Source organism: Scylla paramamosain, unplaced genomic scaffold (assembly GCF_035594125.1).
Source record: "Scylla paramamosain isolate STU-SP2022 unplaced genomic scaffold, ASM3559412v1 Contig90, whole genome shotgun sequence".
NCBI classification, from domain to species: domain Eukaryota; kingdom Metazoa; phylum Arthropoda; class Malacostraca; order Decapoda; family Portunidae; genus Scylla; species Scylla paramamosain.
The window spans coordinates 37,874-49,506 of record NW_026973755.1 but is presented as its reverse complement, the minus strand read 5'-3'; positions in this window follow the sequence as shown (position 1 = coordinate 49,506).

The following is an 11,633-nucleotide window of genomic DNA, read 5'->3' as shown; positions in this document are numbered from 1 at the left end:
CTCTCTAGGCACTGCACAACACCGCGAGCACGACACTCAAATGAAAACATAATCACAGGGGCGGGAAACTAACACGGGGGAAAAAAGGGAAAAGCTTAACTAAAGAGATCAGTTAGCCATGGCGTGCATTGTAAAAAGGTGAACTTGAACGTGGGACGCACCAAGTGGAACCATCTCCTCCCTGGGCCGCGTGGGGAGAACAGAGTGCTGTCCCAGTGCCAGGACGGCCAGTACAGCACACAGCCGCCCTTTCGTCGCCCACGTCATCACGCCCACGCCAAAAGGACGGTGGGAAATTTCACGTCAGACGGAAATAGTGACTGGACACCAAAAGCAGGAAGAAAGAATAGGAGAGCGAAAGGGAGGAGGGAGAAAAATAATAAGAGGAGGAACGCTCTTGGCGGGTCTCACTTTTTTGGTAGCAGCGGTGCAGGACGAGGAAGAAGAGGAGGAAGAGGAGGGAAAGGCGTAACCTCCTTCACCAACAGTAGGTTGAAAAGTCAAATTGACCCTAAATTTAATAAAAACAGTGGCCAAGCGTGGCAGAAATGCGCTCATTTGGGATTATATGGAGCTATCAACTCCAGAACAAGCAATATGTTTGGTGTGTAAAGACACCTTGAAGTTCAGTGGAAGCACAACTTCCAACCTCTTCAAGCACCTCCGCATAAAACATCCGATTGAGTACGCTGAGCATAAGGAAGAAAATGATCGTGCTGTGGCTGCTAAATCACTAATAACAGCAATCAGAATGGCTACTTATAGTGTGCACCTTTCACCATCCTTCACCTTGCTGCAGTGTGTCTCACTCGACTAGAACTGCACATGTATTTCATGATTGCATATTTATATCATGGAAATCTTCATAATATATATATATATATATATATATATATATATATATATATATATATATATATATATATATATATATATATATATATATATATATATATAGATAGATAGATAGATAGATAGATAGATAGATAGATAGATAGATAGATATAGATATAGATATATTCTTGGTAAGCGTCATGGGAAACACGATCTATATCTCGGCAAATTGTAGCCAAAGGGCGAGAGTCGTGATGTTTGTGACAGGTGGAGGGGAATCCTGGATTCTGTCCGTGCTTGGATTCCCTTGCAAGCACCAACGAATCTCGCGCCTGGCAGACAATAGGAAGAATCTCGGGCGCCCGGGGCTTGTTAAGAACTTAAGAGTACATAGGATTCGAGGTGGATTCGAATCCCACGAATCCAACAGGGCAAGTAATCGGATTCGCGATTACCCGTTTTATAGAATCTTGCACAGCCCTTCTGGCACCTCCCTGACGGTGCCGGCCCACTGAGATAACAGGTTCCCCGCCATGTTTCAACGCCCGGCTGCCAACCGCACGATGCATTCAAACGTCGCCCTCGCCAGACACACCAGCTAGTACCTAGCACGGGCACACTTCACGGAATACTACATACTGCTCGTAAACCCGCGAGAAAAACACGTATTTCTGTCGGTGATCTAACGTAAAACTGCACGCGAAGGGATGATCAGCAGCTACTGGGGAACGAGGAAAGATATGAACTGTGTTCTTTACAAGGGGATACTATGCGTCATGTGGTGCGAATAAGAGGGAAAAAGGGCCAGTATGACACCCTGGGCTGGGCTGGACGGCAGTAGTGTGTCGCGATCAGCTGAGAGGAGTGCCAGAGGGTTGGTATCGACTTGGGGCGGCGGTGAGCAACTGGTGGAAGCGTGCGTGACCAAGCCAGCCACCAGCCACCCAACCAAGCCACTCAGCCACCCACCCAAGCCACCCAGTCATCTACCTGGAAAGACCATCCAACCAAGCCACCATCTGTCCAGCCAACCAAACAAGTCATCTCTCGCCAAGCCAGCCATCAGCCACTCAGCCAGCTACCTAGCGAGACCACCCACCCAAGCCACCTAGCGGAGACACGCATCCAACAACCCAACCAAGCAAGCCTTATAACCAAGCCAACCATCAGCCACCCATCCACCCAGCTAAGCCAGCCACTCAGCCACCTAACGAAGCCAGTCTACTTAGTCTAACAACCACCCAATTTATCCAGCCACTCCACTAAACAAGCCACTCAGCAGCCCAGCCAGCCAGCCACCTTGCCATTATTCATATACACAACCACCCATAAAAGCTTATACCCATTCATTCACTGATCACTTAAGTCATCCACCTACTTATCCACACACTAAACCATCTAATCTTCCTCTATGCCAGCCAGTCATCCAACCAATCACTCACCCATGCAACCATCCAACGCAAACGCTAGCCAATCAAACACACAGCTTTCCTCCCAACCGTCCAGCCAGTCACTCACCCACACACACACACACACACTAACGCACAGTAACCTAACAAGCCAGGCAGGCCACCTGCTACCACGCCAGCAAGTCAACGAACCAAACAAGCAATCAGCCAGGCGGGCAGTGAGGGAGGCGAGGGGCGGTGTGTTCAGTGTCGCTCCATCACAAACAATCAGCACACAGATGAACACGCAGAGATTCATTCCTCGTGGTGTGTAATTGCATAATCAAAACACGTGCTGCAAAAAAGAGCCACGACTTGGAATCAAAGTTGGCGGGCACACAGCACACGCAACTCTCACTAATATGGAGGACATATACGCACGCAGCGCCCTAGATATAACGACTACGTTCTGTTTGGTGACGGCTGAAAATATCCCGATAAAATACAAGCTACGGAACAATACCATACACTTGATCAAAATATATATCTCTCCGGACCCGGAAAACGAAGTATTGCAATAATTTTGGAGCGGAATTCAATTAAAAAACGGAACTGTGTCTATCGAGCATCCGGGTCCCTTCGAAATTTATGACTTATCAGTAACCGGAAATATGTGATATGCAAGAATCTGGAAATCAAGAAAATCATGAAACTTTAACTTATGTAAAAAAAAATATACAGCGGTCACGTTCGAGGGAATATTGAGTACGCTGTGGAAATACAACCCTGAATTACTCTTGTTTTTCACACTGCGCAGAGTAGTACCTGCTTAATTCATCCTTCTTATACTGATTTTCCCCATCACCATACAATAAATGAAACTGGCGCTTCAAACACCGGAGATCTACGCGCACACCACACTATATACTGTACATGGAGAGCTGTATTAGTACTGCCTTGTGTTATTGCTGACTTAATGATGCTGTAGTAACTGTAGCAAGAGGAAATGTGAAATGCTGAACCATGACGAGCAATGATGTTACAGCAAGAAATATACACTGAGAGGGAAATATTTCTGCAACATGGAGGAGGACGAGGAGGAGGAGGAGGAGGAGGAGGAGGAGCAGGTGGAGGAGGAGGATAATGAGGAGAAGGAGGAGGAGGAAAAAGACGAGGACTAGTATGAAGTGAAAGAAGAGGAAGAGGAGGAGGAGGAGGAGGAAGATAACAAACCCTAATATGGTAATGATTGTGAGCAGCAAATAAAAATCACTACTAAATCTTGAAGATCCGAGAGGCTGGAGGAAGAAATCTAGACTGAGAGGGAGGAATCCGTGTGACGAGGAGGAGGAGGCGGAGGAAAAGGAGGAAGAGGAGGAGAAGGTTACGGTTGCGGAGATTAATGACTCACCCGTCACCCACACAGGAGAGGTGGGTGGGGCTTCGAAGGAAGAAACACGCCTTAAGATAGAAATTGGGGTCTGAAGGTACAAGGTTCTTCTCCTTGTTGGGAAAGTTGGGTAAGTTCTGTCGTCTTGAGTACAAAGGCAAAATTATATGAAGAGGTATTTTTGGTGTGTGTGGTTCTCTCTCTCTCTCTCTCTCTCTCTCTCTCTCTCTCTCTCTCTCTCTCTCTCTCTCTCTCTCTCTCTCTCTCTCTCTCTCTCTCTCTCTCTCTTTCTCTCTGGTTGTTTGCTTGGTTGGTTAGATGGTTTGGTTTAGGGTATTTTTTTTTCTATGCTTACTTGTTGTTGAAGTTTTTTGTTATTATCATTATTTTCTTTTCATTATATTATTATTGTTATTATTATTATTATTATTATTATTATTATTATTATTATCAATCATCATCATCATTAGTAGTAGTAGTAGTAGTAGTAGTAGATACTATTATTATTATTATTATTATTATTACTATTATTATCAATCATCATCATCAGTAGTAGTAGTAGTAGATATTATTATTATTATTATTATTATTATTATTATTATCATTAGGTAAAAAATGCAATTAATTAGTGTGTATGTATGAGAGAGAGAGAGAGAGAGAGAGAGAGAGAGAGAGAGAGAGAGAGAGAGAGAGAGAGAGAGAGAGAGAGAGAGAGAGAGAGAGAGAGAGATTCCTTACTCTTAAACCTACTGACTACTTTAAGCCTGCACACACACACACACACACACACACACACACACACACACACACACACACACACAGACACACACACACACACACACACACACAGACACAGACACACACACACACACACACACACACACACACACACACACACACACCCACAGACACACACACACACACACACACACACCTGCAGAATCACCTGAATAACTTCAACTCTTTTTCACTCCTGCAAGTCAGTGAGTATTAAGTGTTGGCAAACTTTAGTCGAGGTCTAACGCGGAGAATTTAGTGGTGGGTAAGTAAACTGGGAGACTTGTAAACTGCTTTAAGCAACGAGGTTGTATATTTACTTAACATATTATCATATTAACTTACACACTCAACGAAATTCTGACGCAAACAGGTGTGTGTGTGTGTGTGTGTGTGTGTGTGTGTGTGTGTGTGTGTGTGTGTGTGTGTGTGTGTGTGTGTGTGTGTGTGTGTGCGTGTGAGTGTGTGTGCGCGCGCGCCCGCCTTCTCAGCCTCCACTGCCGCCATGATCTCCAAAACTGCCAACATAATTTAGGTTTTCTTTAATATATTTCCCAGGTCTCGCTGGCGCGAGACTTAAGAGGTCGCGAGGACGATTAAGTCAACTTTAAAAAACAGCCACGGTAAGGCACCCCCGTCCCCCCCCACCCCCGGCAGCCAGACAAATTGGTCCCCAGCCCAGCAGATAACGCAAGTATTTCCCTCATCACAGCACGCATAAATTTCCAAACCACCAGTACACCAAAGCACCACAAAGCACAACAAAACACCACAAAATGGCCGCACATTCAACATTCCAGTCAGCAAGAAACACCGCAACACCAAGTCCATTCCAACTCCGCATTCGTAACACTAAAATAAATTCCTTCCTGTTATCTGCATCCCTTACTGATAAACACTGGGATGACTGTCAGACCTTCACCCAATGTCATCCCGCACGCTGCCCCGCCAGACTTACTCCCACGCAGTTATTTAGTAGCCTCGCTTCGCCACACCATGAGAGAGGAGCGCAGGGAGAGGAGAGGGACAGAGGAGAGGGAGAAAGGAGATCGCATGAGAATTAGAGCAGAGGGCAAGAGAGACGAAAGGGTAGAAAGCAGGATGATGGAGATTTAAAGGGAATGGGTAAGACTGCGATAAAAGAAGACTAGAAGGGAAGGGAGAAGATTGGATATGTGACGAAGTGAAGGAAATAAGAGTGAGTGTATGAAGACTGACGAAAATGGATGATGGAGATTTAAAATGAATGAGTAAGAATTGGATAAAAGGAGGCCAAACGGGATAGGAGAAGAATGAATAAGAATGTGAATTGTGAGAATGACAGGAAGAAAGAACGAGTGAACATGATAAATACAAGGGAAGCCATGGAGGACAAAAGAGGTGGTAGGGACAGAAAGCAAAGATGACACCGGTAAAAAATAATAATAGGAAGAAGGAAAAAAGAGACGTGAAAGGAGAAATAAGAGGAAAAAGAGACAAATACCAGAAGGAAAGGAATTAAAAAAACAAGGAGAGAATAAATGATAAATAAACATAAGGACATCGAGAAGGAAAACAAAAAAAAAATAATACAGATAAGATGCGGGAGAACTTCAGAAAGGAAATGAAAGAGGGATAGAAGACTAGAAAAAGAAAAAAAGAAAAAAGGAGAGAAAATACCTAATTAAATAGGGAAAAAGTGAACGAATGAGAGAAGACGGACGAATAGGAATAAAACAAAGAAAAATAATAAACAAGAGTAAAGAAAGATAAAACAATAAAAGGATAAAAAGATAAAAAAAAAGAGAAGAACTGGGAAGAACACGAAGTAAGGATAAGAGAGGAAGAAATGAGGAGTAAAGAGAAGGAGAAAACAGAGAAAAGTGAGAAAGGATCAAGAGAAATTGTGAAATGGCGTTAAGAAGAAAGGAAGCGAAAAGCAGAAAAAGGAAGATTTATCGAGAAGACAAAGAACTGTAGGCTGCAAGTACAAGAAAAAAAAAACAATAAAAGTGTGAAGCAACAAACTATTAAAAATAAATGGAAGGATGGAATAAGAAAAAGAGAAAGAAATGCGAAAAAAATATTAAAAGAAAAATAAGAAGAAAGTTTAGAAGAGGAAGAAAGGTAATAAAAGTGAGACAAGATGGAACGAAGCAGGGAAGAGAAAGAAAAGAGAATAAAGATGAGAAGAGGAGAAAAAAGAAGGCCAGAAGCGAAGGAAAAGAATTAAAGGAGAAAAGTAACAAATTAAACGAGGAAAAAAAGCGTAACACAAAAAGGAAGAGTAGTACATGCGACAACAATCAAGAAAGTGGAATAATAAGATAAAAAAAGATGCAAGAGGAAGAAAGAAAAAAAGTAAGACGAAAAGGAACGAAGGAGGAAAGACGGAGAAACGGAAAAAAAATGAGAGGAGGAGGAGGAGGAGAAGGGTGTGGAGAAGAGGTAAAGATGAAAGAAGAAGAATGCAAGGAAGAGGAGGAAACGGGGTAGAGGTGGGAAGAGATGGATACGGGAAGAGAAGGAAAAGAGAGCAGAGGGAGGACGGAGAGAGAGTAGAGATGGGAGGAGAAGGCTGCGGAGAAAACATGCACAGAAAAGATGAGAGGAGAAGGATGCAGGGAAGAGGAGAAAAGAGAATAAAGATGAGAGGAGAAGACGCATGCGAAGACGAAGAGAAGGGCGCGGGGAAGAGGAGGAAAAGGGAATAAAGGTGGGAGGGGAAGGGCGTGGGAAGGAGGTATCGAGCGGGGACGCAGTTCATGGCTTGGGCTACTGAGCTGGTCATCTTTGATCTACAACGCCGCAAGACACACCCGACCAAACACTTGTTCCACTACTCTCGTGGCATTTTGCTTCTGACATTTTCTCTCTCTCTCTCTCTCTCTCTCTCTCTCTCTCTCTCTCTCTCTCTCTCTCTCTCTCTCTTTCCATTCATCGTTTTTTTTTTTAACTAAGGTAAAGTACTTTGCTATTTTCCTCTTATTTCCTTTCTCTTTCTCTTCCTCCTTTCATTTTCTTCCTTACCCCATTTTTTCCTCCTCCTCCTCCTCCTCTTGTTATGATAATGATGAAAATGATTATAATTATAGTAATAATGTCAACAACAACAACAACAACAATAACAGTAACAACAACAACAACAATAATAATAATAATAATAATAATAATAATAATAATAATAATAATAATAATAATAATAATAATAATAGCGATAACAATAAACAATAATAGTAATAATAATAATAGTGATAATAATAATAATAATAATAATAATAATAATAATAATAATAATAATAATAATAATAATAAAATAAAAATAATTATTGTTCTTCTATTATTATTATTATTGTTATTATTGTTATTATTATTAACACACTTTTATTATTATTATTATAACTATTACTACTATTACTATTTCTCCTCCCTCCTTTCCTCCCATTCCTTCCCTGCTGCACCTCTCCCCTTCCTCCTCCTCCACAAACTCCTCACTTCTTCCTCTCCTTTCCCGCACCACAGCCCCATCCACCACCACCACCGCCGCCCCATCTACCACAACCCCCCACCCCCCACCCGGTGACATACGAGCAGCCAGGGAGGTGACGTGGGCCAGTGGTTCGCTGCGCTAATCTCTGAGGGCACAACCTGCTGCTGCCCGTAAACAAGTGACGGAATATCCTCATGTACTGGTAAAGCACCTCACGGCCCGAGGAGGAGGAGGAGGAGGAGGAGGAGGAGGAGGAGGAGGAGGAATGTGAGTGTAGAGAAATTGGAGCGAGAGAGAGAGAGAGAGAGAGAGAGAGAGAGAGAGAGAGAGAGAGAGAGAGAGAGAGAGAGAGAGAGAGAGAGAGAGAGAAACTATGCCTGTGGTTTTCGTCTTATTTGGGAAAAAAAAGCATGAAAAAACGAGGAAATCATTTATAATTGAGTCAAGTTACCTAAAAAAAACACAAAGGAAGAACAAATAGCATCGCACGTGTTGGTCGTTACGGGATTGTTTGTGGGGAGTGAGGTAGGACAGTGCACAAAGGAACGGAGGGAGGGTGAGAGGAAGGGAAGATAACGCCACAGTGAGTGAAAGGCATCGGCTCCCCTCCAGAGAATTCTTCCCATACATTTTCAAACTGCAGAATGTTTCCTCTACCTCTCCTCCATTCGTCTTCCCTTCCTGCATCCCTCTCCTCCTCTTCCAGCCACGACGCCTGCCGTCCCTCCACGTTGCCTCCACCTTTTTCATCTCTATTCCTCCTCCTCTTTCCTTCTCCCTTCATTATGTGTCCCGTTTCTTGTACCTTCCCTTCACCTTCCTCATTTGCATTCCTCATCCCTCCTCGCCTCTCCTCCATCTCCTTAATGCCTCCAGTCCCCTTCATTCCTCCCATATCTCCCGTACATGCTATTACTCCCCTCTTTCGCTTCCTCTCCCCATTACCTGCTATTCACCTGAGTTCCTTGAGACAACGAGTTCCAATAGAACATTCAAGAGGAAAGGGAGATTAAGGAAGGGAAGGAGAGGAGATGGAGAGAAAGTAAGAATATCTCCTCTCTCCCCCTTTCCCTTCCCCTTCTAAAGCCTTCCCCTTCCTCCCTTAACCCGTGATCAACAAGGTAATTAAACACTCAGTAAGCTGAAGGAGTGGGGAATTTTCCTTAAAGTTTCCTATTTAGATGCACTGAGTCCGCACCCTCGACGCATCGGTTATTAACAGTATTAACAGCACTTTTTTTTGTGAGGAGGAGACGAAAGGATGGAGGGAGGCGCCGTGTGTGTGTGTGTGTGTGTGTGAGCGACAGGGGCGAGAGGGAAAGGCAGTGTGTGTTAAGGCAAAGGGGCGCTATAAGGCTGGTAATGTTTGGGAAAGAATGAATGGCAGGCACGAGGCAGGAGGAGGAGGAGGAGGAGGAGGAGGAGGAGGAGGAGGACGAGGAGGAATGTGAGTGTAGAGAGAGAGAGAGAGAGAGAGAGAGAGAGAGAGAGAGAGAGAGAGAGAGAGAGAGAGAGAGAGAGAGAGAGAGAATGAACGGACTGGTCAGGTGGAAATATAAGATCATGCAACACGATTAGTGGTTTCGAAAGTGTCATGAAGCTTGGTTATGGAAATAAAATATATATTGAGTCTTTTTTTTTATTGCAATAGAAAAACAAAAATGGAATAAACTGATAAAAAGATAACTACATACATAGATATATGCATAAATAAACAAGATAAATAAATTACATGTAAACAAATAAATAAATGAAACACCCAATCGGTTTAGAAGAATATGAAGGACAACTCATATAAAAATATAATAAAAAGCAGAATATACTCAAAAAGATTACAAGAATTAAGAAAAAAAAAAAAAAAACAAGAATTGACTTTTCGTAAGGAGGATATGAATTTGGTGGGAATAGAAGAACACATGGCACAAGATCGCCAGTTGTGGAAAGCAGTCACCGCAAGTCCAACCCCTCCCTCATGGGAAAATGCGCACGTTAAACGAAAATGATGATGATGATGATGATGATGATGATGATGATGACTTTTCGTAAGGCAGCTCACGTCTTATCAAATCCTCCTGACGACGAACAAATGAAGGGCAAGTAAGCTATCGGCGTCATTTCCATCGGGCGAATATTGTAGCTGAAGGAGGCGCGGCTGTTCTTCACGTGCATAAAAGCGTCGCCTTTATTGCCTCGCGGAATGTAGTGGATTCAGAGGCTCGTGTGGGATCCAGTTCTTCATGATGGTGATCGTGTCACAGCTTCGCCAGAGCCAGCTGGTTCCCGTGCACTGGTTCTCTCTGCACAGGAGCGTTGGAAACCCTTCAGGAGAGCGATTCCCCGGTTCTGTTCAGTGCTACTCGATTCCTTTACTTCAGAAACAAATTTTACGTGTAATCTGTTACAAGGAGATATTGGCATGTATAATACACTGCAATTATTATCTTTATTACTTTTTTAACTAATAAAGATTCAATGATTTGTTGTCATATATAAACTATTGCTAGTAACAACAACAATAACAACAACAACAATAATAATAATAATAATAATAATAATAATAATAATAATAATAATAATAATAATAATAATAATAACAATAATAATAAAACAACAAGAACAAGAAGAATTACACCACCACGACCACCACCACCATCATCATCACTACCACAACCGCAACAACGCTAATACTAATAAACGAATAGAATAACCAAACTTTGATAAGCACTACGAGTTTTCCGAGTTTGAGGATGAAATATGAGATAATCACTCCTTTCACACATTTCAACTATCACCTCACAAGATAAAAAGAGAAAGAAACAAAGAAAAAGACGAGAGGGGGAAAAAAAGAAAGGACAAACTGACCAGGGAGTATTTGGGGCGGTGAGAAAATTAATCGTGTGTGTGTGTGTGTGTGTGTGTGTGTGTGTGTGTGTGTGTGTGTAAGTGGAATACAGTGTTGTGTTAGTGTGGGAGATGTGGTGAGTAATCTGATATATTGCAGGACTCACCCCGCCACACCAACAAGAACAATTAGAACCACCACCACCACCACCACCACCAACGCCGCCATTACCACCACCAGTACGTGCACCACCACAGTAACATTCAGTACAACCACTACAGGCTACAGTTTCCTTTAGCGAGCTACAGTTCACCTCTGTACTACCCTGGTATTAAACATCAACATTTCAAAGACATTGTTGCAGACTGATATATATATATATATATATATATATATATATATATATATATATATATATATATATATATATATATATATATATATATATATATATATATATATATATATATATATATATATATATATATATATATATATATATATATATGTATTATATATAATATGTATTATATATATATATATATATATATATATATATATATATATATATATATATATATATATATAAACTGTGTAACGCGACTTTCCGCAAATACTGGGAGGTGAAAGAACGTGTAATTCTAAGTAGGAAATGTTCTATACACATATGCATTTTAAGGTTTTGTTTACCCGTCAGAGGAGTTGAACATGTACGGGACTCGCGGGTGTGCTCTGCGTGTGATATTAAGTACAGACGGTTGCACCGTCTCAGCCTCGGAGGTGCCATTTCCTCAAAATATGAATGGTTTAATATTACTTTTTGCAAACTGTGGAATATTACACTTTTTAATACAGTTGGTATTAAATTAAAAAGCATGTAATTTACTGATAAGCATTACACTACAACGTTACTGCGGTGATCAAAAGTACTCC